At 48.1% G+C, this 24,152-nt stretch overlaps 1 protein-coding gene across 1 annotated transcript in view; it reads left to right on the top strand.

The window, feature by feature from the left end:
- Positions 1-7,102: 7,102 nt before the first annotated feature.
- The window catches only part of DAG1 (dystroglycan 1), a 68,499-nt gene continuing 51,449 nt past the window's right edge, over positions 7,103-24,152 (top strand). The window contains exon 1 of the mRNA XM_036266234.1: positions 7,103-7,366. The gene's annotated coding sequence lies outside the window, so the exon portion shown is untranslated. The remainder of the gene's footprint in view (positions 7,367-24,152) is intronic.

Consider the following 24,152-nt stretch of genomic DNA (forward strand, 5'->3'; position numbering starts at 1 on the left):
GAGCTCCCACTTCTCTGCCCACCTCAACACCAGGGCCTCGGCTTTGCCAGCGATATTGAACCAATCGCTGAGAGTCCCAGGCAGCAGGGTGAGTACCAGGAAGTTTCAGGCAGAGGGAGGGTAGGGGGTCAGCTGAGGCTAGCTTTCCTTCCTGCTTCCCCCACCCCTCCCGGCAATGGGATGAGCAGCTGCTAGGCCCTGGCTCTGAGGCCCAGGATATCCCCTTCAGAAGCAGCCTTCCTTCCACCCTCATGTCCCCACCTTTGTATTGTACCAGCTGCCACATTCCCTTATGGGCACAGAGATGGGATGAGAGAGGCAGACATGAAATGCTTTTCACCTTTTCTGAAAAAAGTCTCTACGCGTCATGAATGGCTCTTTGTAAGGCCCCTGAGACGTGTCAGTGCCTCTGCAAAGAGCCTCCACCAGGCTTGCAGGCAGACTTGCCCACACCCAGAGGCCCAGAGCTCTGGCTTCAAGCTGGGGTCACTTGCCTGAGACCATTCCTGGGCCCAGCCCCCAGTCCTTCCCACTCTAGGCCTTCTTGGTCCTTAAGGTCCCTGTCAGGTTCAGCCTACTGAGCCCATCTGATGGACACAGATCCTCTCCTGCTCATTCACAAGTGACCCCAGCCAGGACCTCCGTCCACTTTGGGTAAGTGGCAGGTGCAGGGAGGGACCTTTGAAGGTCACTGGCCCTGAGCAGTGAGCAGAAAGATATGGATGGGACAGCCGGCTGAGGGGCTGAGGCCTCAAGTGCTTTCCAGGCGACACCCCACCTCTCCCGAGGGCCTCCTGCAATCCTGTGTTTGGCAGCAGCCCCAGGGGAGTGGGTGGATAACTTCCCTGGAACCTGTCTTAGGGAGAGACCTTGCCCCCTACTCCTTACCTCTCACTCCCCGCTCTTCCCCTCCTCTACTCTCTCCGCACCTCCACCTTGGCCCAGACTCTAGACTCCCTTTCCCAGAGAGTTGGTGCTAGGCCCTGTCCCGTGGGCTCTGCAGGGTCTGCCCTTACCTGCAGCACATACCAGGAGCTGCCCACACCCAAGGGAACCATTCCTCCCACCACAGGGGCATCTCCTCCCCATCCTTCCTCCTCTGGGGCTGGAAGGAGGGGTGGGTGGATGCTGTCTCTCTCTCTACATTCCAGGGGAGGTGGAGGCAGGGAAAGTGAGAATTTCTCTTGAAAGGCTTGTTCTGACTTGACTTCCCTGGGGGCTGGTGCTCCTCCCTCCCAAAGACCCCCAGTATCTGCCCTGTGCTCAGTCTCTCTTTCCCCACCTACCTGGGGGAAGAGGGGCTCCAGGGCTGGGGCCAAACTGCTGCCCCTCATTCCTCACCCCACCACATTCCTTCCTGGAGGCCTGAGGGCACCAGCTCCACTCCCCTCCTCCTTGCTGCCACCCTTCAGCTAACCTGCCCCTCATTCTTGGGCTCCACTCTGGCAATCCCCAGCCTGGTTCAGTCCAGCTCCAGCGCCTGCCCTCCCACTAGTTGCTCTTTCTACTTTGTTCACTGTTCCAGTCACCGCTCAGGCCATGGCCTCCTCCGTTTCCTCAGACCTGCCTGCCCACTTCTTCCTCCATTTCCGAGGCTTGTTCCTCTCCTTCCCCAGCAAACCTAGGGCTTCCTCCTTCACCTCCTGCAGGACATCCCTGATGAACTGTACTACACGGCAGGCGCTGGCCCCTCCCAGCCTTCCCGGGCCCTGGTTAGTCCATTTTTATTGACTTATTATCATCTTTATGTATTTATTTATTAAAAAAAAATTTTTTTTTATCCTCACCCCAGGACACTTTTGCATTTATCTTCAGATAGAGCGGAGGGAAACAGGGAGGAAGAGAGAGAGAGAAACATCAATGTGAGAGAGACACATTGAGTGGCTGCCACCCACACTACCCCAACTGGGGCTGGGGACAAACTGCAACCGAGGTACGTGCCCTTAGCGGGAACCGAACCTGGGACTCTCTGGTCTGCGGGCCAACACTCTAACCACTGAGCCAAACCGGCCAGGGCTTTATGTATTTATTTACTCTCTATCTTGTTACAGTAGAATTTGGGCTCCACAAAAGCAGGGCTTGTTCCTTTTATCCCTCACTGTGTTCTCAACATACAATAGACTCAGTAAATATGTGTGGATTGAAAACACATGATGGATGTTTCACGATGGTGCTGAATCAGTCACATAAAGTGATCATCTGTCACTCTCAGTGAGCAGGCAGGTCTGAAGCCCAAATATTAGGTTACTTGGTGATGCGGACAACAGAGGCTCAGAGAAGGTTAGCAGCTTATATAAGATCACACAGTGACCTTAGCTCTTGGCCCCAGCAGGGGTTTATTCCTCACACAGACACAGTGGGAGGCTTTACCAGCTCCCCTCAAGAAGACTCCAGGAATCCCTCTCATTCCTCCCAGAAATGTTGGAGATTCCCCAGACCTCCGGTGGGGCTCCCACAGGCCCTGCCTGTCTCTGTCAGCACTCAGCCTAGAGTAAAGGCTATCTGTCTACTCTGGTCCAACACTTTCCAGTGTTCCAAGGGTATGCCCATCACCCATGATGACAGAGTCAGAATCAGTGGTTGTGTAACAGGTCAATGTCTCTTGACTAAGGGGCCACTGAGGGGAGTCCAGGTTGATGAGACAGACATGCCCAGATCTCAGGCTGACTCTGAGGGAAAGAGGTGTTTCTGCTCTGGAGGAACCCGTGGCCCAGCCCTGACCCAGACATGGACATATGACAGAGAAGAGAAGGGACTGTCAATCTGGCTGACCTAGATAAGTGTGGGTGGCTTCCCCCAAGACTCTGAGTTTAGCTGGTCAGTGACTAAAGAGAATCAACAGGCTGCTCAGCTTCACTTGCTTTCACTGGCTGTATGGTCAGACCAGACCTTATCTGGTGTTTAGTCCAGTGCTCAAGGCCAATAAACACAGTGTTTTGGGAACAGTCACCTATAGTCGGCCTTGGGGGATTGTCTTATCCCAGGGAGTAGCATGTGGATGTAGTAGTAGAGGGTGGGGGGGTGGACATGTGTGTCTACCCAGGGGGAGAGGTGATTAAAAAATTTTTTTTTTCTTTATTTAGTTTTAGAGAGAGAGAAAGGGAGAAGGAGAGAAAAATAGAAACATAGATGAGAGAGAACATCGATTGGTCACTTCCTGCATGCCCCCCGCTGGGGATTTGGCCCACAACCTGGGCATGTGTCCTGACTAGGAATTGAACTGGTGACCTCTTGGTGCATGGGTTGATGCTCAACCACTGAACCATACTGGCGGGGGAAAGGTGACTTTTTTCATTCAACCTATACTTAACCTTGCTGTCGGGTTCCTGTCCCCATAGGACTGTATTGTCCTGGAGGGCCAGGTGTGGAAGCTGCTGCCTGTCTGAAGGAAGACACTGTGCTAGACATGTATGAAGGGGTCTGGAGGAAGTGCTGGAGTGGAGGGCCCTTTGAAGAAAGGAACTGGCTTCTGGGAAGGCTGGTGGTGACCCACAAACACGCCTACTGGCAGTTTCTCCCGGATGAACTTATCAGCCCCTTCATTCTGCCAGAGCAGCCAGACAATCTGCCTTCTGTTAAATTCAGACAAAGGGACCCCTCCCTTGCTCTGATTTGGCTGGCCCTGCTTGCCAGCCTACTGCTCCAGGCAGACCTGCAGGCCTGGCATTTGGGTCAGGAGCCTCACCCAGAGCCAGCACTGCCCCTGCCTCTCCATTGGGCCTGGGGGAGGATCAGCAGCAAGAGCCTTCCTCCCTCTGGAAGAGCCTGAGGCTGGGCACTGGCTCTTGGCCCTTAATTCCTTGGAAACATGCCAGAATAAAAAGCCTTGGAATCCTAAGACCAAAGAAAAGTCTGATCCATGTAGGTGTCTGCTGGATTTTATCTGAGCAAGAACCAAGGCAGTGGCTTAAATCAGCCCCCAGTAAACACTGGGACATTTGCCTTGGGCCTTGCACAGGACTTGGACCCGTGGGGATGACTGCCTACCAGGAAGTGAGGCTGGCAACATCCCGATTTCTTCCTTCCCAAACAGAAACTGAGCCTGTACTATGTGCAGGCTGTTAGGTGATGGATGCAATGAGTGGCCAAGCAAATTGGTCTGTGGCCTCAAGGGCTCCTTCTCCAATGGGGGGACAAACCTTGAGCTGATAATCTTCCTGGAGTCTCTGGCTGGGAGTCTAAATGGAGAAAGCACTGGAGGCTGAATGGCCAGGAGAGTTGAAGTGTGACTGTTAGTCCTGAAGAGCCCCATTCTCAGTCTCTTGATCAGTCCTCCCCAGGCCCATACTACTTTGGGCAGCTGCTCCTAGATGTTCTCTGGGCCTCACTCTTGGCTTTGCTCTCCAACTGACTGTGAGCACCAGGCCTGACCTAGGGCACCCTAGGCCCTGTTGGGGTTCCAGAATAGCCCCCAGAGTCACTGGAAACATTGTGCTGAGCCCTAGGAAGAGATGTGTAGTTCCCTAGGAGGGAAAGGCTTTGGCTCTCATGACTACAGAGTAACAAGGCCTTGACTTTACAGTCTGCACCCATGAAAGGGCTCATGAAGATAGCTGTCCATCTCCGTCTTTACTTTGCTATGGGCTCTATGGGGACTGGTTGGGCTCCAGTGGAGGCTGGTTAGGCCCCAAGAGGCTGGCCCGACTATGGCCAGTCAGCCTTCCTGACTTCTAGAACTTGAAGGAACAGGAGGTTGGGTGAACTCCAACTCTGGACAAAAAATAAAGAAAGCCAGCAATGAGGCCCAGAACTCAGAAATGTTCTGCCAAGGTTGGAGGGCTATGGGATGGGGAGAGCATCACGGCCAGCCTAGGGCCACAGCACCTGCAACTGAGCCCCAAACCTGAGGAGGCAGGGACTTGAAAGGATTTAGCTGTAAGGGCTTCAGGCAAACTCTGGTTGTTACTCCTCCCAGGATGAGGAAGGGCCTCTCACCTTTTGGTACCAGCTAGATAAGGTATAGACTCTCCCTTGGCCAGAGCTTTTTGGGTGCTTGGGCATGGGGTGCTGGGGCTCTGGATGCCAGAATGTGTCCTGATGCTTCATCTAGCAAGACCAGTGCCAAAAAGAAAAAAGGAGAGTTACTCTGGCATCCATGGATGGTTAGCTTCTGTGCAGATGGTAGAAGGGAGGTGTCTCATGAGGCCTGTACACAATGTTGTCTTTTGTTTTGGAAAAACATATATATGTATATGTATATACACATATTCAGACACCAAAATCCCCAGCAGAATCTAGGGCTGCCAAGCTGTGCCTGGTATGTTTTTGGGGGCTGGTGGGTAGGGGGAGACTGTAAACTGAAGGTGTGAATGAGAGAATATATTTTGTTTAGAAACCCAAATAACTTTCTGCATTCTTAGCCTTTTCAAAGCCCCAGAATTTTAGAGGTCATTAATTTATAATTTTAATATCTGAGAGATGCGCCCAGCTGGTGTGGCCCAGGGGTTAAGCATCAACCCATGCACCAAGAGATTGCCAGTTCAATTCCTGGTCAGGGCACATGCCCAGGTTGTGGACCAAATCCCCAGTGGGGGGCATGCAAGAGGCAGCTAGTTGATGTTCTCTCTCATCGATGTTTCTATCTCTCTTTCCCTTGCCCTTCCTCTCAATCTAAAATCGATAAAGAAAAAAAAAGTGTTAAAAAAATATCTGAGAGATGCTTTGGGGCCTTTTCCTGGTTTTTAGTTCCTTTTCTTGTCTGTTTGAGTGGGGTTTGGAGCCTGTGCAGTTAAGTATAAAGAATCACAAATGGCCCTGGCCAGTTTGGCTCAGCGGTTAGAGCATCAGCTTGTGGTCCAGAGAGACCCAGGTTCAGTTCCTGCTAAGGGCACGTACCTTGGTTGCAATTTGTCCCCAGCCGTGGTTGGTCGTGCGGGTGGCAGCCACTCGATGTGTCCCTTTCACATCGATGTTTCTCTCTCCTCTCTCTCTCTCTTCCGCTCCCTCCCTCCCACTCTATCTGAACAAAAAATGGAAAAATGTCCTCGGGTGAGGATAAAAAAAAAAAAAATCACAAATGGGTATGTATTTGGGAGATGGGGCATTTCTTTCTGCTCTCTCTGAAATATGCTTCTCCCAGATGCTCCTAAGATGGGGGAGAAAGCAGGAGAGACCAAGAGCTATGTGGATTCAGGGAGAAACCGCTGGCAGGCAGCATCCAGTTCTGTGTTCAAAATGCTCGCTGACAAGAGTGTGGGCCTGGAATAGAATGGACACATCCTGCGCAGGGTTTGGGGAATGAAAGGGAGCAGGGCCTACCATGAGTCCCATCCCCAGAACCATCAGGTCCAGCTACGGTCAGGTCTGGGGTCTTTGGGGGTAGGGGGCTGTAGGTAAGCCCTGGGGAGAGCAAGAGCACTTTTAGGACCCTCCCACTGAAGGGAGACAAACCTCAGCAGTAACCCCTCGCCCCTTACTCCCCCAACCCCTGAAAGAATGCAGGCCACAAGGAGTGACCTGCGTACCAGGGATCAGAGCTATTTCTGGCACCCAAGGAGGCATCAGATTCCAGCATTCAAAGCAGGAGGAGGAGATGAGGGTCAAGCCTGAGGTGCTTCTCAGACCTCCAAGCCTGCTGGAAGTAAGACCCTCGGAGAAGGGCCGGCTTCCCGCCCTTCTTGCCTTCGCCTCAGTTTCCCCATCCATGTAAGTGCTGGGCAATAGGCCCATCATCCATGGCAGTTTGGAGGACACTTCCTGATGGTTTTCATGGCTTAGAAAAATACCTCTTGATTTGCCTTCGGGGGGAAATCAGGAGGGCCGAACTCAGTTGATGGGTGGCCAGTTGTGGCCGGGCCAGTTCTCTAGCCTATCACTCCGCGTTGGTCGGATACGTCTCAGAGGCCCAAAAGCCAGGGGTGGGGCGAGGCGCCCCTCCCCCACTCTCCGTCCTGCGCGCTCGGAGAGACCAACTCGGTCTGGGCGTGTCCGGAGGACGGACCTGGCTGGCAGAGGGGCGGGGCTTCCAATACGGGGCGTGTCTTTTCGGACGGGGGCGTGGCGAACCAATGAGCAGAGCGGTGCGAACCGGGGTGGGGCCTGTGCGCGGGTGCGGCGCGCTGCGGGGCGGCGGACGCAGGCAGAAGCGGGCGTCGCGCGGGCTGCCGGTCGGCGCCGCCCGGAGCTGGCCGCGGGATTGGCTGCGGTACTCGCGTGTCAGGCGGTTGCTAGGCTCCGGCCGCGCGCCCCGCCCTCGCGCTCGGCGCCCTCACTTCGCCCGGTACGTGCTCGCGCGGAGGCTGCGGTGCGGCGCTCGCGCTTTTCAGGCTTGGCGGTGGCTTTGCGCCGAGTCCCCAGGGAGCGGCGGCAGAGGCGTCCTGCGGCCAGGAGGAGCGAGCACCTGCCGCGGCCCGCCCGCCGGCGCTCGGTGAGTGCGCCGCCCGACCCTGCCTCTGAGCCTGGCAACCCGGGCCCCAATATCCGTCGCCGGCCGAGCCTTCCGAGGAACACCTGCTGCTGCTCGCTGTTTGGTTTGGGGCGGGGACACAGTCGTGGACGTCCTTGCGGGTGAGGCGGCGGCGCGGCCTGGGCAGAACCGCCCCCCTGCTCTCGGTCCCTCAGGCGAAGGCTCGGGGCATTCGGTGGCTGGGCCCGGGCAGCGCGCCGCGGCAATGGGCAAGGCCTCAGTCCGGCCCGCGCGCTCGGGAACGCGGGGCCTGAGCGTCGGCCGCGGGCGTCTGCGGTCTGTGGGCCGCCTCTGGGGCTTCCAGAGAGGGTCGCACGGCCCAGTTGGGCGGAAGCCGGAGGATGGGACGTCGAGCCTTCCCTGCAGGAGGCGGGAAACGGCGCAGCGGCTTTTGGGTCCTGAGTTACTCAGAGCCTTGGGGGGTCACCTCTCCCCCACCCCGAACAGCTTCTTAGGAAACCTACTACCTTTTCACTTGGTTGGAAAACCAGATTCACCCGCGGCTGTATTTGGAAAATGTCCCCAGAGAAAATGGTCTCTGCGCTTAAAATTCTTCTGCCATAAATTTCAAGTTAATTTCATACCAACTCAGCTGCTAATTTAAAATGCACATTTTAATCTCTATGATTTAAGAAGATCTTAGATTTGTAAACTGACTTCAAAATTAGTTTCAATAGTGACCATGAAGTTTTGCCTTGGTGGGAGCTAGAGACTGGAACACCACGTTTATAGCCTAGAGTTCTAACTTAAGAGCCCTGCCTGGTGTTTCCCTAAATAAGCAATTAGGAATGATTGCTGGCATGGAACGAGACTGTGCAGTGAGTCTGGTGTTTGTAGGGCATAAGTCTAGATAAAGAGTTGGATATGCTACCAGGTGTTTTGAAGTCTAATGTTATCAAGTTGTCCTATGCTTAGTGTTTAGAGATTTGACACTTTTGGAATGTCTCTATTAAAAAAAAAAAATTTCATGCCTGGTGGGTGAGTTTAACCCATGCACCAAGAGGTCGTTGGTTGGATTCCTGGTCAGGGCACATGCCCAGGTTGTGGGCCTGATCCCCCTATGGGGGCTTGCGGGAGGTGGCCAATCTATGTTCTCTGGACCACAGGCTGATGCTCTAACCACTGAGCAAAACTGGCCAGGGCCCAATCTATGTTCTCTGTCATCGATATTTCTTTTCTTCCTTTCCCTTTCTCTCTAAAATCAATAAAGAAAAAAAATGATTAAAAAAAAAAAATTCAACCACCCTGGCCAGTGTGGCTCAGATGGTTGAATGTCTTCCTTCCCATGCATGGAAGAGTCCTGGGTTGGATTCCCAGTTGGGGCACATGCCCAGGTTTCTGTTTGAACCCCGGGTGGGGGTGTGTACAGGAGGTGGGAGACGGCCAATCAATGTTTCTCTCTCACATCAATGTTTCTTCCTCTCTCTCCCTCTCTCCCCCTGCTTTCCTCTCTCTCTAAAACCAACAAAAATACATTGAAAAAGGAATTCCACCTTGCCCGGCTGGTGTGGCTCAGTGGTTGAGTGTCGACCCATGTACCAAGAGGTCGCCTGTTCAATTCCGGTTGGGGCACATGCCCAGGTTGTGGGCCAGATCCCCAGTGGGGGCCATACAGGAGGTGGCCAGTCAGTGTTCTCTTTCATCAATGTTTCTGTCTCTCTCCCTCTCCATTTCTCTCTCTAAAATCAATAAAGAAATAAAATTAAAAAAAAAATTCAACCTTGGAGGCATAGAAATTTATGGATTAAATATGAAGTTGAATTGAACTTAGTTTGCCTTGGAGCCAAGGAATAAGAGCCCATGGCCTGCATGCTTAAAGGAGGCTGAGGAACCATTTCTTGCAGAAATCACATTAGAGGAGGGAGTTGGATGCATAGTGTGTGACCCTCTTCAAAGCCTGTGGGATACTGTATGACTCTGCTATAAGGGGTACCATATAGACAACAGACACCTGGTTGGAACATGAAAGCTTGTGTTGATATGTGCTTCTGTTGAAAAAGGCAGAGGGCAATTCTTCACTGTTCTGAAATTTTAATTTGGCATATACATTCATTTGTTTAACAAATAGTTGGCTTTAATACCTGACAAATTTTGTGGTAGGTCCAGAGGACTCATGTAAAAGAGGCTAGTTTTGCCCTTAAGGAACTCAGTTTGGGCTATGGGGATTAGGGAACCTGTTGATTGAAGGTGTCTGCCCACTAAGTGTGCTCACGTGGTGTTTTGGGAGCCTGAGGATAGGGGGAATTCCTGAGCTGAGGCTTGCAGGGCCAGCAGGAATTAGCTGGGGGACAGTAAGGTCGGACACAGGGAACCACATGTACATGAGCGCCTAAAATAGCACCTGAGTTCTCCAGCTTGACAGTTGGGAACCCCGGGCCTATTTTGTGCTGAGGAGTTCAAGCTTTACATTCAGGATGCAGGAGCCTAGGAAGGCTTTTAATCAGTGAAGTGGCATGGTCCAAACTTGTGTTTAGAAAGATGTTGCTGGTGGCCACATAGGTAGTGGCAGGGAGGGGAGAGGGTCAGGCTGTAAGGTCAGCCAATGGAGGAGAGATGAGAAGGGAGGGAGGAGCCAGCTGAGAAGAGACTGAAAAGGTTGAGCAGAGGGGATGCCAAGCTGTGACAGGGGAGGAGCCTGCATTCAGGAATGTGTGGGTCAGAAGCCTAAGCATGACCAAGAATTTTAATCACCTCTGCAAGTTTGTTGGTGTCTGTTAAACATTGAGAATGGTGGGGTTTGGAGGGACCCTGGGGCCACTTTGACTGCGATTGTTGTTTTGGAAAGGAGAGGCAGGTGTTTGATTATTAAAAACTTTCTGTCACTTGAACTTGGCCAGGACTGGTGTATTGACCTGTGAGAGTAGATGTGTGTGTTCATCCTGAGGCAGATAGAACATGTCCAATTCTTTACCTCACAGTATTTCAGCTTTTCCTGCTGTCTAGGTCAGTAATACCATGTACTTAACATCAGCCACAATTGGCGGGCTCTAGTGTTTCTGTTCAACGTGCACCATTGCTGATAATTATGAGAATCTTTTATATTGGCTGAGGAAACTGAGTCACAGATGAAGGAATGTTCCCAAGATTATACCACTGTCATCACGTGGCAGAGTTAGGATTTGAACTCAGGTTAAACATTTGGCTATACTCATCTGTGTTTGTGTTGCAACAAACTGATGATAATGGCCTCGATTGGGTGGGTGCTTCTCTGGTGAACACCAAACCGAGGTTTCTGTTGGTGGGCAGAATGCCAGGATGATATAGGCGAGATGGTCAAGAACCCACATGGAACTCTAGGAACATGCTGTAAGGGACCATTCTTAGAAATGAGGGCTTATTGTGGTACATATACACAATGGAGTACTATGCAGCTGTAAGAAAGAAAGATCTCTTATCCTTTGAGACTACATGGAGGGACCTGGCAAGTATCATCCTAAGTGAAACAAGCCAAACAGAGAAAGACAAGTTTCATATGATCTCACTTATTTGTGGAATATAATGAACGTGGGATACAGACTGACAATCCCCTAAATAGGGGGTGGGGGTGGGGGTGGGGGAGAGATAAACCACAAAACATATGCATGTATGCATGAACAGTGGACATTGACAACAAACTGGGGAAAGGGCAGGGAGGGAGGGGGAGGGGGAATCAGTGGGGGGAAAAGGAGAAACATCTGTAACAAAAATTAGTTAATAAAAAAAATGAAAAAATGTCCTCAAGTGAGGATAAATAAATAAATGAAAAAAAAAAGAAATGAGGGCTTATCAGAGACTTTTTGGGGCCTGTGCTGGTTGCTCTGGGCACCATGCTGAAGTAAGCCATGGAGCTGGGGTTTTAGGCTGGGGAGGTTAGACTCTTGGGAAGCACTACTTTTGAGCTTGACCTTCAAGAGGGGTTAATGGTTTGATTGGTAAAGGAGTGGTGGCAAGAAGGTCACAACTCTAGAAGGAAAAGAGGTGAGCAGAGGCAAGGGGTGGGTGGGAGAAGACTGGACACTTTAAAAAATATATATTTTTTTCTTTATTGATTATAGAGAGGAAAGGGGAGGGAGAGAGCTAGAGACATTGATGAGAAAGAACATCGATTGGCTACCTCCTGCATGTCCCCCCACAGGGGATTGGGCTTATAACCTGGGCATGTGCTCTAACTGGGAATCGAACCAGCGGCCTCTTGATGTATGGGTTGATGCTCAACCACTGAGCCACATTAGCTGGGCAAGACTGGGCACTATTTTTTTTTTTGGTGGTACGTGCCCCTAGCGGGACCCAAACCCAGGACTCTCTGGTCCGTAGGCCAACGCTCAACCGCCAAGCCAAACTGGCCAGGGCAAGACTACTGGGCACTTTTAATGTATGTTCTGGAAGGCTGGTTGGAGTGGAGCCAGAATGCCACATGGAAGAGTTTGTAGTTATGTAGGAGCAGAGAACCTTTTTTAAAAAAATACTTTATTTATTTAATCCTCACCTGAGCTTTTTTTTTTTTTTTTTTTTTTTTTTTAAATTTATCTTCAGGTAGAGAGAGAGAGAAACATGGATGTGAGAGAGACACATTGACTGGTTGCCTTCTGCCTGACCCTGATCAGGGCTGGGGATGAACCACAACCCAGGTACATTCCCTTGACTGGAATTGAACCGGGACTCATTGGTCTGCGGGCTGATGCTCTACTGCTGAGCCAAACCAGCCAAGCAAAAAATAATTTATTGATTTTAGAAAGAAAGAGGAAGGGAGAGAGAGAAACATTGATTTGTTCCACTTATTTATGCATTCATTGAATGATTGTAGTTATGTATCCTGACTGGGCATCAAACCCACACAACCTTGGCATATAGGGATGATGCTCTAACCAGCTGAGCTACCCAGCCAGGGCAGAACAGAGAACCTTGAAGGTCTTGGAGAATAGCTCTGGTGGGATCAGCTCTTGGTTTTAAGAAGTGAACCCTCAGTGTGGAGCCTGGACTAGAGGCAAGTTGGTTACTGCTGTACTCCAGTGGGGAGACAGTTGACCTGAACAAAGACAGTGGTCTGTAGGGGAGCGGAGAGAAAGAAGGTTTAGGATGAGGCAGTTCAGCAGACTTTAGGGACCTGAATGGTGCTGATGTCATCAGTGGTCTACCATTGTGTGGAAGGGGCAGGAGGTGACAGTGAAAAGATGAAGATGTAAGGCTGTATTAGCCAAGCATTGCTGAGGACTTGAGACTCATAATAAAGAGAGCTCCCTAGACTGCAGAAAGTGGGGAAGGCTTGAGTCTTTGTGGCAGGCAGGCAAGATGAAGGGATGTCCTTGGGTGAGCAGAACAGAGTGTAGGAGGAAAAGAACAGGCCATGTCTCAGGACTAAGGAGTGGACAGGCTGGGAGCCACAGGAAGTGTCTCCTGGGGAAAAGAGGGTAAAAGGTTGACCTGAAGGCTGAGCTGGGCCAGTGGTGAGCCCCTAGAAGTTCTGATTGGGATAGTGCCTGTGTCCCTGATATGAAGGGGTGAGAAGTCAGGAGTATCAGTTTTGAGCATCACCAGGGTGCAGTTGAAGGAGATAGACTGGGGTGGCAGAGAGTAATGTTAAGGAAGGGGTGAACTTCTGAAGGGGAATGCATGATTTGTTGACCCACTTGGTGGGGTAGGGGACCATTGTGTTTTAAAATGTCTGCAGTTTGGTAAACTCGGAATCATAGCACTGGTAATGTGGCTTTATGCTGGATTCATTGAAAAAATTGCCATTGGCTAGAAGACTTGACCTATGCAGGGCAAACTAAGGGTGGCCCATGGTGTTGTGAAGTCAGAGCCCTTTTACCTGCACTGGCTGTTTATTTTTTTTTATTTTTTTTATTTTTTTCTTTATTGATTTTTAGAGAGAGTAAAGGGGAGAGAATGAGAGAGAGAGAGAAACATTGATGAGAGAGAACATCAATTAGCTGCCTCCTGCATGCCCCCCACTAGGAATTGGGCCCACAACCTGGGCATGTGCCTGACCGGGAACTAACCTGGCAACCTCTTGGTGCGTGGGTCGATGCTCAACTACTGAACTACACCGGCCAGGCTGCACTTGCTTTTTGGAGTTGGATTTACTTTGGTCATAACCTTCTTGGTAAGAGGCTCACAACTAGTCTAGTGGAGTGGCAAGTTGTGATAGACCCATTTTGTGGATGATTTTTTTCCCTAACCTATATAAAAAGTCAGTGATGAGATATCTGTTCAATATCCAGGTTCCCAGGTATGCTGTTTAAATTTCAGCCAGTGGCCCTGGCCAGTTTGGCTCAGCGGTTAGAGTGTCGGCCTGCGACCCGGAGAGACCCGGGTTCGGTTCCCGCTAAGGGCGCATACCTCGGTTGCAGTTTGTCCCCGGCTCTGGTTGGGTTGTGCGGGTGGCAGCCACTCGATGTGTCCCTTTCACGTCGATGTTTCTCTCTCTCTCTCTCCCTCCCACTCTATCTGAACAAAATATCGAAAAATGTCCTTGGGTGAGGATAAAATAAATAAATTTGAGCCACTGCACAGTGTGACTGCTTGGAGGCATCCAGAGTATCAAGTAAGAAATACTGGTATGAACATCTTGGGACTATAGAGAGTCGTTATTTTATTTATTTTTTTCCTCACCCGAGGACATTATTTTTCCATTTTTTTTTGTTCAGATAGAGTGGGAGGGAGGGAGGGAGAGAGAAAAATCGAATTAAAGGGACACATTGAGTGGCTGCCACCCGCACGACCAACCAGGGCCTGGGACAAACTGCAACCGAGGTACATGCCCTTAGCTGGAACCGAACCCGGGTCTCTCTGGACTGCAGGCCAATGCCCTAACTGCTGAGCCAAAATGGCCAGGGCTAGAGAGCCATTATTGAACCTTAATGGGTCTCAAAGTGAGAATAGATTCAGGCATTATGTTCTTCAATTTGTCCTGTGTGTTGGTCAAGAATTTCTTCCTCCATTTCTGGAGTAAGTTTTTATTTCTTTTTAAAAACATTTATTTATTGATTTTAGAGAGAGAAAGGAAGGGAGAGAGAGAAACATTGATTTGTTGTTCCACTTATTTATGCATTCATTGGTTGATTCTTGTATGTCCTCTGATCAGTCATTGAACCCACAACCTTGGTGTATCAGGACAATACTGTAACCAACTTGGCTACTACTAGGCCAGGCTGGAGTAAGTTTTCTTCCTCTTCCATGTTCAAGAGTGTTTTCTGTGCCTTTACTAGTGTTATTGTGCTTTTGCTTCTGAAGCCCCCATCTTTCTCTGCTTTCCTGGTGTTGACACTCCAGGCCTGGAGTAAGGTGATGGAGGTTTTGAATATCTAAGTGATTAATCTGTAATCTGGTCGTTTCCCAGTAGACCTTTATGTGTTCATGCTTTTGGGTATTAATTTTTTTTTTCCCCTGAGAGTACATTTCTTTTTTTTCATCCTCACTCAAGGACAGAGTGGGAGGGAGAGAGAGAGGGAGAGGGAGAGGGAGAGGGAGAGAGAGAGAGAGAAACAGCGACATGAAAGGGACACATTGAGTGGCTGCCACCTGCATGACCAACAGGGCCGGGGACAGACTGCAGCCGAGGTACATGCCCTTAGTGGGAACTGAACCTGGGTCTCTATGGACTGCAGGCTGACGCTCTAACCGCTGAGCCAAACTGGCCAGGGCAAAAGAGTACATTTCTTAAAGCTGGGGACAGTGAAACAAGGAAGGGCTTAGGATAGAAGAAGCAACAGGAAAGAGACAAGGCAGGGCTGCTTTGGCTCTCTAGAAAGTTATGGAAAAGAAGTGAGCCAAGGTGGCGTTGCTGTCAGCTCACTGGAGAGTTAGAGAAAAGGGGCCTTGGGGACAGGTTCAGGGGGTTAGCCCAGATGAGCTGCTGCTGCCCTTTGCTTCTCTGGTTGCAGGTCTCCTGGGGGGGGGGTATCCCTCAAAGCAGCCATTCTCAACCTGTGGGTCGCGACCCCTTTGGGAGTCGAATGACCCTTTCACGGGGGTCACCTAAGACCATTGGAAAACATGTATTTCGGATGGTCTTAGGAACTGAGACACCGCTCCTCTATCCGTCTCCAGGCGGGTCTGCCCACATACAGATATGGCCACATACAACTTGAGGAGCTGTATTAAAGTGTCGCGGCATTAGGAAGGTTGAGGATCACTGCCTTAGAGTTTAGGAGATGCGTGCCTGTGGGGAAGGAGGGGAAAGGGAAAAGCATGGTTGTGCTCTCAAGAGGGAGCACGTACCCCTTTCAGTATTAATTTAAAGCAGTTTTCCTGCAAGTCACATAACCTTCCTTGCCTTTTGACCGTCCCTTTTCTCTCTGATCATTAGTAATACTGCTCAGATAGCAATTTCTATAAATAGGATTTTAGAGTAGTTTACAAAATTACACTGGCCAGAGGGCTTAATTTAGTCTTAATGAATAGGGGTTCTTATTTTCCTGTTTCTTAGGTTTGATAGCTAAGCATTTTCTTAGTCTTGCTCTCGGTCCAGGGTGGAAAGATGGATGGGATGCAGTGGTACAATATCATAAACTGAAGGTGTCGGAGTTGGTGAAACTGTTCTCTGTAGGACTGAAGTAAATCTGAATGAAACTTTAGCAGTATGTTGACTTAATTCATATTTATTTCTATTTTAAAAGCAGAATTCTCGTGGGACTAATAAGCTGAATATAAAAAAATCACTTTTGTCCTGGCCTGTTTGACTCAGCAGTTAGAGCACTGACCCGCACACTGAAGGGTTGTGGGTTTGATTCCCTGTCAAGGGCATGTACCTGGGTTTCAGGTTGTATCCCTGGCCCTGGTCAGGGTTGTGTGGGAGGCAACCAATTGATGTGTCTCTCTCACATTGAAGTTTCTCTCTCTTTCCCTCTCTCCCTTCCACTCTATATAAAAACCAATGGAGCCCTGGCCGGTTTGGCTCAGCGGTTAGAGCGTCGGCCTGCGGTCCTGAGAGACCCGGGTTTGGTTCCCGCTAAGGGCACGTACCTCGGTTGCAGTTTGTCCCCGGCCCTGGTCGGTCGTGCGGGTGGCAGCCACTCGATGTGTCCCTTTCACATCGATGTTTCTCTCTCTGTTCCTCTCTCTCCCTTCCACTCTACCTAAAAAAACAAAAAAATAAAACAAAAAAAATAAAAACCAATGGAAAAATATCCTTAGGTGAGGATTAACAAAAAAATAATAAAATAACTTTTATGACTGAATGTTTTTATCCTACACATCATGTATGCATTTAATAGCCTTGAGGTTTTGCTTTACATTTATAACTTCTTGAGCTAATTGTTTTTTTAAATACTGCTGTCTAGCTTTTAGGTACTGGAGTTAATTATATATATTTTTAAACTGTTTATAACTTTTGGCCCTGGATTGACTATAGAAAACATTCATTTTCTTTGTCAAAGAAGAGTGACTAATTAATTGGTGGTATGGGCAGGAGACTGAGTGGCATTCCCTGCTTCTTTAGAGTTGATCATTGTGGTGTAATTCTACTTTGGTTGTGGGCATTCACCAGTGTTGGTTCCTTCTTTTCCTGCAGGGCCTCTGCTCTCCAGGAAGAAAGGCTTGTAAAGCAGCCTAGCACTAGAAAGTGAAGTAAGGTACTTGCAAAGAGATTCTGCAGAAGAGTAATGATGGATAATAAACACATGCTTGGCAAAATGATTAACCACGGAATTTTTTTTAAAATATGTTTTTATTGATTTCTTTTTTAGAGAGAGAAGAAGGGAGAAAGATAGAAACATGGATGTGAGAGAAACATCCATTGGCTGCCTCCTGCACGCCCCCTACTGGGGATGGAGCCTGAAACTTGGGCATGTGCCCTGACCAGGAATCAACTAACCAGCGATCTCTTGGTGTATGGGACAGTGCTCAACCACTGAGCCACACCGGCTGAGCACAACCACGGAATTTGAAAACTATAGCAGAGAAAAAGCTGTATCAAATAACATATATATTTAAAATAAGAAATGTGAAAGATAAGTAGAAAGAAAAGGAAAAATCCCTTGTTCCTCCAATTTTATTCCTTTTTTTATCCTCACCTGAGGACATTTTTTCATTTTTTATTCAGATAGAGCGGGAAGGAGAAAGAGGAAGAGAGAGAGAGAGAAACATCAACATGAAAGGGACACATCGAGTGGCTGCCACCTGCACGACCCAACCAGGGCCGGGGACAAACTGCAACCGAGGTACATGCCCTTAGCGGGAACTGAACCTGGGTCTCTGGACCGCAGGCCGACGCTCTAACCGCTGAGCCAAACTGGCCAGGGCTAATTTTATTCTTTAAATAGGAAATGCCAGCACATGGTACAAACTGAAAAAGTTCAGAGGATTATACAAGGGAAAGAAATCTTGATTCCGGACATTCCCTCAGTCCTCTGTTCTCTGCCCTAGGAATATTCGTTATTCCCTGATTCCTAGGTGTCCTCTAGAGATGGACCTTGGGCAGAACTTAAGTTTAGGTTAGAGTATAGATTTAATTTTTATTCTACTTTTCCCCTCCTAGCATTATAGCATGAACATTTCCCTATAAATATAACATTTCTTTTTTATTTTATTATTTTTCTTTTATTGATTTTAGAGAGAAAGGAAGGGAGAGGGAGAGAGATAGAAACATCGATGAGAGAAAACATCGATTGGCCGCCTCCTGCATGTCCCCCACTGGGGATTTGGCTCACAACCTGGGCATGTGCCCTGACCGGGAATTGAACCAGCAACCTCTTGGTGCATGGGTTGATGCTCAACCACTGAGCCACACTGGCTGGGCTAAATATAACATTTCTATGGTTAACCTGTCCCCTGTTTTTAGATGGATAAGTTGTTTCTAACTTTGGTTATAATAGGTAATGCTACAATTAACATCTTTGTACATAAAGTTATTTTAGAATCTTTTTTCCCCCATTATAATGTTAAATACAAAGCTTTTATTCTCACCCGAGGACATTTTGCTTTGTTTTGTTTGTTTTTGTTCAGATAGAGTGGGAGGGGGAGAGAGATAGAGAGAGAGAGAAACATCGTCCTGAAAGGGACACATCGAGTGGTTGCCACCTGCACAACCCAACCAGGGCTGGGGACAAACTGCAACTCAGGTACATGCCCTTAGCAGGAACCGAACCCCGGTCTCTCTGGACCGCAGGCTGATACTCCAACCGCTGAGCGAAACCAGCCAGGGCTAAATACAAAGCTTTTAAAAAAGCAAGATGTTACTTAGTTTTATAGGAGCATGCCTGTAATGTCAAGCAAGGCAGGTTTGTATTGATTTTTATTTTTAAGCACTGTGTACGTTTTTCTAGTTCCTTTTGTGCAGCTTGCATGGGTGTGCAATTTTTATAGCCGCATAGAAGCCCAGACTTGATGTTCTCTGCCATTGGGGGTGTTTGTGCCTACAGATTCATTCTACCTGAGGCAGTCACAGCCCTTGGATACCCTAGGTATAGGCAAATGTGCCAGTTGAGGGGAAGGGAACTCAAGGATGAGGATGAGTAAAGCACTTGGAAGGATGTATCATTTTCAGGGAAATAGTGTCCAGTGCCCAGCTCGGTCCCCAGTTTTGGCATTTGCTCTTCATTTCTGTGGGTGTTGAGTTTTTGTATATGGAATATGGGAATCTACAAACAAGAAGCACCTCTTACAGAGTCCTTTCTAAATAGTTGGTATATATGTGTTGAAACAGATTAGTGGAATTGAAAGGTGTTTGTTTTTACAAGGTTGTGATCATTTCTATTTTAACTCGCACTGTGCTGAGAGCATTTCCCCCAGGCATTCTAGGGGTTGATATGGGATTACTTAAGCTTCCCAAGGCTGTCTGTGGCAGAAGTGAATCAGTCCTGTCTTAGTTGAGATAAACTCTTCTCTTAATTAGTTCACTTGTTCTCTAGGGCTGGGTTGATCTCTAGCCATTTTTTCCCAAGAAAAATGATATAGTCAATAATGGAATTCCAAATAGCATTTCCTTTTTATTTGGCTATTATTCGGAACCTGGGACATGATCCATTTTCTGGGCCCTTGTTTTACTATGGAATTCTTCCATAAAATATGCATCTCTCATCACTGTAAATGCCTGTGTATATTGCTTAGCTGGTAGGTTGTCTTTGCATTGGATCTGCCCTGACCTCAGAGAGCCTTGCTTACTGCATTTTTTAATACTGGAGACCTGCCTTATGAGTAGTCGTTGAGCAGAAGTGGATTCTTGTGGAAAATGAGGAAGTGTAGAGAATTTTGCCCTACCTGTTTGTTAAGCATGTCTCAATAAGTGTCTTATATTTTTATGTTTTTATTGACTTTTAGAGAGAGAGGAAAGGAGAGAGAGAATCATTTGCCTCCTGCACACACCCTGACCAGGTATCGAACTCAAAACCCTGGTATGTGCCCTGACCCGGAATCTAACTGCTGATCCTTTAGTACTCGGAACGATGCTCAAGCAGCTGAGCTACACCAGCCAGGGCAATAAGTGTCTTATATTTTTAGACTTTTGAACAGTGTTGCCAAGATTGAATTGCCTGAGTAGAGAAATTTGGTAGGAGGAGACTAGAAGAGAAGCTCTTTATTAAAGATCTAAAAATAGAATTCATTAAAGTCACAAATAGATAACAGTAGGAGTCCTGTCTTGTTCTTTCCTTCTCTGGATTTCTGCTACCAGCTGTTTGCTTCTGCTTACCTGGAAAAGATCACAATATTTTGTCATAAAGGTCAACAGTAGACTTAGAACACTGTGTTTACCAGTCTGAAGATGTGCTTTTTCCAGTTTTATAAGTAGTTTAAAAAGTGACTGGATTCCTTGGCTCCGGGAAAAAAAATTCTTAGCAGGAAAAGTTCGTTGTTCTGCTTACAGTGCCAGCCCTGAGCTGAAGGGACCTATGGTGTCCCCATCCTCTCAAAGTCCTGAGGTTTTTTTTCCTTCTGGTTGGGCATTACTGACCAAAGAGACTCCTGTGCAGGCCATTTAATCCACCTGATTTAATCAGATGGCAGGTCTCCATTTGGGTTTTTTTTTTTTTTTTTTTTTTAGGAAGAGTCCCTTTTTATTTTATTTTTTTTGTTAATCCTCACCGGAGGATATTTTTCCATTCACTTTTTTTTACATAGAGTGGAAGGGAGGGAGGGGAAGAGAGAAAAACATCGATGTTGAGAGAGACACATCGATTGGTTGTCTTCCACACAGCCCCAGTCAGGGCTGAGGAAACCTGCAGCCCAGGCACATGCACTTGACTGGAATTGAACCCGAGACCCTTCGGTCCACAGGCCGAAGTTTTCACTGCTGAGTCAAACTGCCAGGGCCGGAGGGGTCCCTTTTGGATTCACGCAGTTGGAAAGGAAAATGGCTGCTTATGCTGCTGCTTATGCAGGCCTCTGATTCTCCAGGCTGCCTGTGCCCTTTCCCTCTGTGTGAGGGGGTGAAGGAATGTCTTGGCCTCCCCTCTCTCCTCCTGCCATGAGCTTCCAGGGAGAATGGGGCCCATTGTGGCACAGCCCTCTGCTTTAGTGTCAGGCCTGCTATGGCCTCTCTGTCGGCTGTGGTTACTGGGTGCTGCGAATCCAATGTAGTCACTTCCTCACATGCTGCCCTGCTGTTCGGGAGTGTTCTGAGGGATGGCTCATGCTTTGGTTGCCCCTGATTTTGTCATGTATTGATAAGTATTCTTGTGGACCACTTTGTGGGCCTGAGCTCACCTTTGCAGCAGATCTGAGTCCATATTTGGAGAGGCAGGCCTGCTGCCATCAAGGATGGCTAAGGAGTGCTTGGTCACAGGAGGCTGGGTACTCCCTCCAAGCTTTTCTTATGTTCTGAATCCATTGGGAAGCATAGGGTTATGCGCGCGCGCGCGCGTGTGTGAAATTGAACTTTAAATTCTTGTTTTTAAAACATTTTGGCTTTCAACTATATCTCAATAAAGATGGGAAAGAATTATTTGGGCCTTAATCAACTATAGAACTCATTGAAAATGTGAAATGCCAGAGGGATTCAGCTTTTTAAAAATCAGGTTTGTTCTGGATATGGGTGCTCTTCCCTGATAATCAAACTGCTTTACCAATTAGGTGGTTCTTCTGACCTCAGGCCAGTGTGTCCCAGGGAAAAATGTGTGAGGTACATATGGTTTTGCCGTGTGGACATATAGAGACCACGAGCTGCTGCTTTTTCAGGGGTGTTGGCTTCAGACAGGGAGCCAGATGTGAGATCAGCTGTTGTGTTTAGCAGGTTCTGTGAAGAGGGATTAGTCTGCTGATGGTGGTAAGGGAATAGAGAGGGCCAGGTTAGACCCTCCTGGAGCTGGTGAGGGCTTTTTCTATATGAGGTCTCTGTGATTGCATGGGTGGCTGCTGAGACATGTGCTCTTCTAAGACCCATATAGGCAGACTTTGGAATTGTCCTGGAATTGTGATCTTCTAGGTAAAAAAAATTCCATTCTTTCCATGATGCTTCGTTATGTACGATTTCTTTGTCTTTTGTGGAAGTGTCTTGTGAAAGGAACAGCTGGCACTGGCTCCACCCTCGATGTTTGCCTTCCTCCTACCTTTTATCTTCTTTTATTACATGGAAAAAAAGTGTAGACTATTTTATTCTTCTTCCTGAGCAGAGTGATACTTCTTTCCCCTCTGTTTTAGGATTGGGAGTGGCATTTTGTTTTCATCAAATAAAGGAATACATATAGTGCCATGCTGAGCTCACACTGCAAATGTCAGCACTTGGTAAGAGATGCTGTTGAGTTTCTAAAGAAGAACTCTTCCTTTCAGATGGTGCCTGCTTTGGTATTTTGGTCATGGCTTCCCAAGAAGTGAGGTCTTCCCACCGAGGACCCTTGCTCTTTTGCAAGACTGGCAAGATTTTTGGCCCAAGGGTGATGAGGTTGGACAATAGAAGCACCGAATACTCTCAACAGTAGAAATTTGGGTCTGAGGAGGGAAGTACTATCAAAGTACTGAGCCCCCTGGGACCCTTACCGGCCTTAAGTAAAGTCCTTGGTCTCTGCCTCAGTAAATTTGGGACAGACTCTCTTTCTCAAAGCTGCCTTAGTAATGTGCCCACACCTCTCCATGACTGCTACTTGTTATTATTACAGCTATCCTTTTCTTCCTGCTGTAATCTAAGAGCATGCTATGTAATAAAGGCTGGGTGTATCCCTTAGGTTGAGTGACAGGTTCAGGGGTATTTTTATTGTGCTTTATAATTACTTATATGGCCCTGGCTGGTTTTGCTCAGTGGTTAGAGCATTGGCCCTTGGACTGATAAGTCATGGGTTTGATTCCGGTCAAGGGTATGTACTTCGGTTGTGGTTTGTTCCCGGCACTGGTTGGGGTCATGCGGGAGGCAACCAGTTAATGTGTCCCTCTCACGTCGCTGTTTCTCTCTCCCTCTCTCTCCCTCTTGCCCACTCTATCTGGAGATAAATAGAAAACTCTCCTCGGGTGAGGATTTAAAAAATGTGTGTGTGTGTGTGTGTGTGTGTGTGTGTGTGTGTGTGTATGTGTATATGATAAATTATTTTATGTGTACCAAGTATTTTATTTTAAAAAAACCACAGACCTAGACATGGGCCCATTGGTACCTCCCAGAAATCAGCTCTAGCTTGACTGCTTGCTCACCTGTGGAGCTTTGAGTGCTATGGTGTCTTACTGGGGTAAGTGGTTCTTGGAGGCACTGGCCTCTGTCAAGATGAGAAAAGGACTAAACTAGTTTATTTTATTTTATTTTTATAATCCTCACTTGATATTTTTCCATCTTTATTTTCAGAGTGGGAGGGAGAGAGAGAGAAACCTCTATGTGAGAGAGACACATCGAGTGGCTACCTCCCACACTACCCCAACCAGGGCTGGGGATGAACTGCAACTGCAGTACATGCCCTTGACTGGAATTGAACCTGTGACTCATTGGTCCTCAGGCCGACGCTCTAACCGCTGGGCCAAACCAGCCAGAGCGGACTAAACTAGTTTAGGATGAAGGTCTCTGTGAACTAGAAAACATTGTTTAGGTTTAGGTTTCTTTGGTGTGCCCAGGTTTGTTTACTTGAACCTCACCAGTGAAGTAGGAGGAGCATAGACCCACTGGCAAGGTTGCCGTGTAAGTTGACTGACTAGATGTGCTTTGTTTTCTTTTTTTGTAAAATGTTTATTTCTGTTTGAGTTACTAACAGCAGTACATACCTCATACGATTTCCTGACTGGGTAACTTATAGTAACTTTGACTTTTCAGCATTAAAAATGAGACCTGGAGAGAGAGTGTTCCTGGTTAAATGTTGGGCAGTAGCGTAGTCTGTTCCTGGAACCTGTAATTCAGCTGAGCTGTAGGGTTGGAACTCTTTAGAGCAGGAATTTTAAGCTTTTTGTTTTGTTTTGTTAATAGAGTGAACTTCATATGGAATGTCTGAACTTTACCGTGTAAAGTCAGCATCCTCCCTGGAAACATGAACAGTTTGGAGCTCCCTTGATTCCTTGAGGGCCATATTGAACACAGAGCTCCGGGGTGTGAGGAAGATGAGGGTATAGGCACCAGTGCCCAAATTCTAAGCAGAGAGTAATTGTCGTAAAGACAGAAATTGCTTTCCAGCCTCCAGGTGATGAAGAAGACACTCCATTTTTTAATTCTCTTTTGAGGGGGAGCTGCCTCTGGGTTCCCAGGGGAGAAAGCTTCAGGTGATTTCCAGATAGTGAAAGGCATTTGGTCTCTGAGCTGTTGGCTGTTATTAGATAAGAAAATGACATGTAACCACCAGAGGGAAGCTTAAAATAAAGCTCTAAATGCTCACTCCAAATCCTCTGATAGGAAAGAGGGGAAGCAGAGCCCATAGGGCTGCTCCCAGCC

The sequence above is a fragment of the Molossus molossus genome, unplaced genomic scaffold (genome assembly GCF_014108415.1).
Source record: "Molossus molossus isolate mMolMol1 unplaced genomic scaffold, mMolMol1.p scaffold_m16_p_18, whole genome shotgun sequence".
Lineage (NCBI taxonomy): Eukaryota > Metazoa > Chordata > Mammalia > Chiroptera > Molossidae > Molossus > Molossus molossus.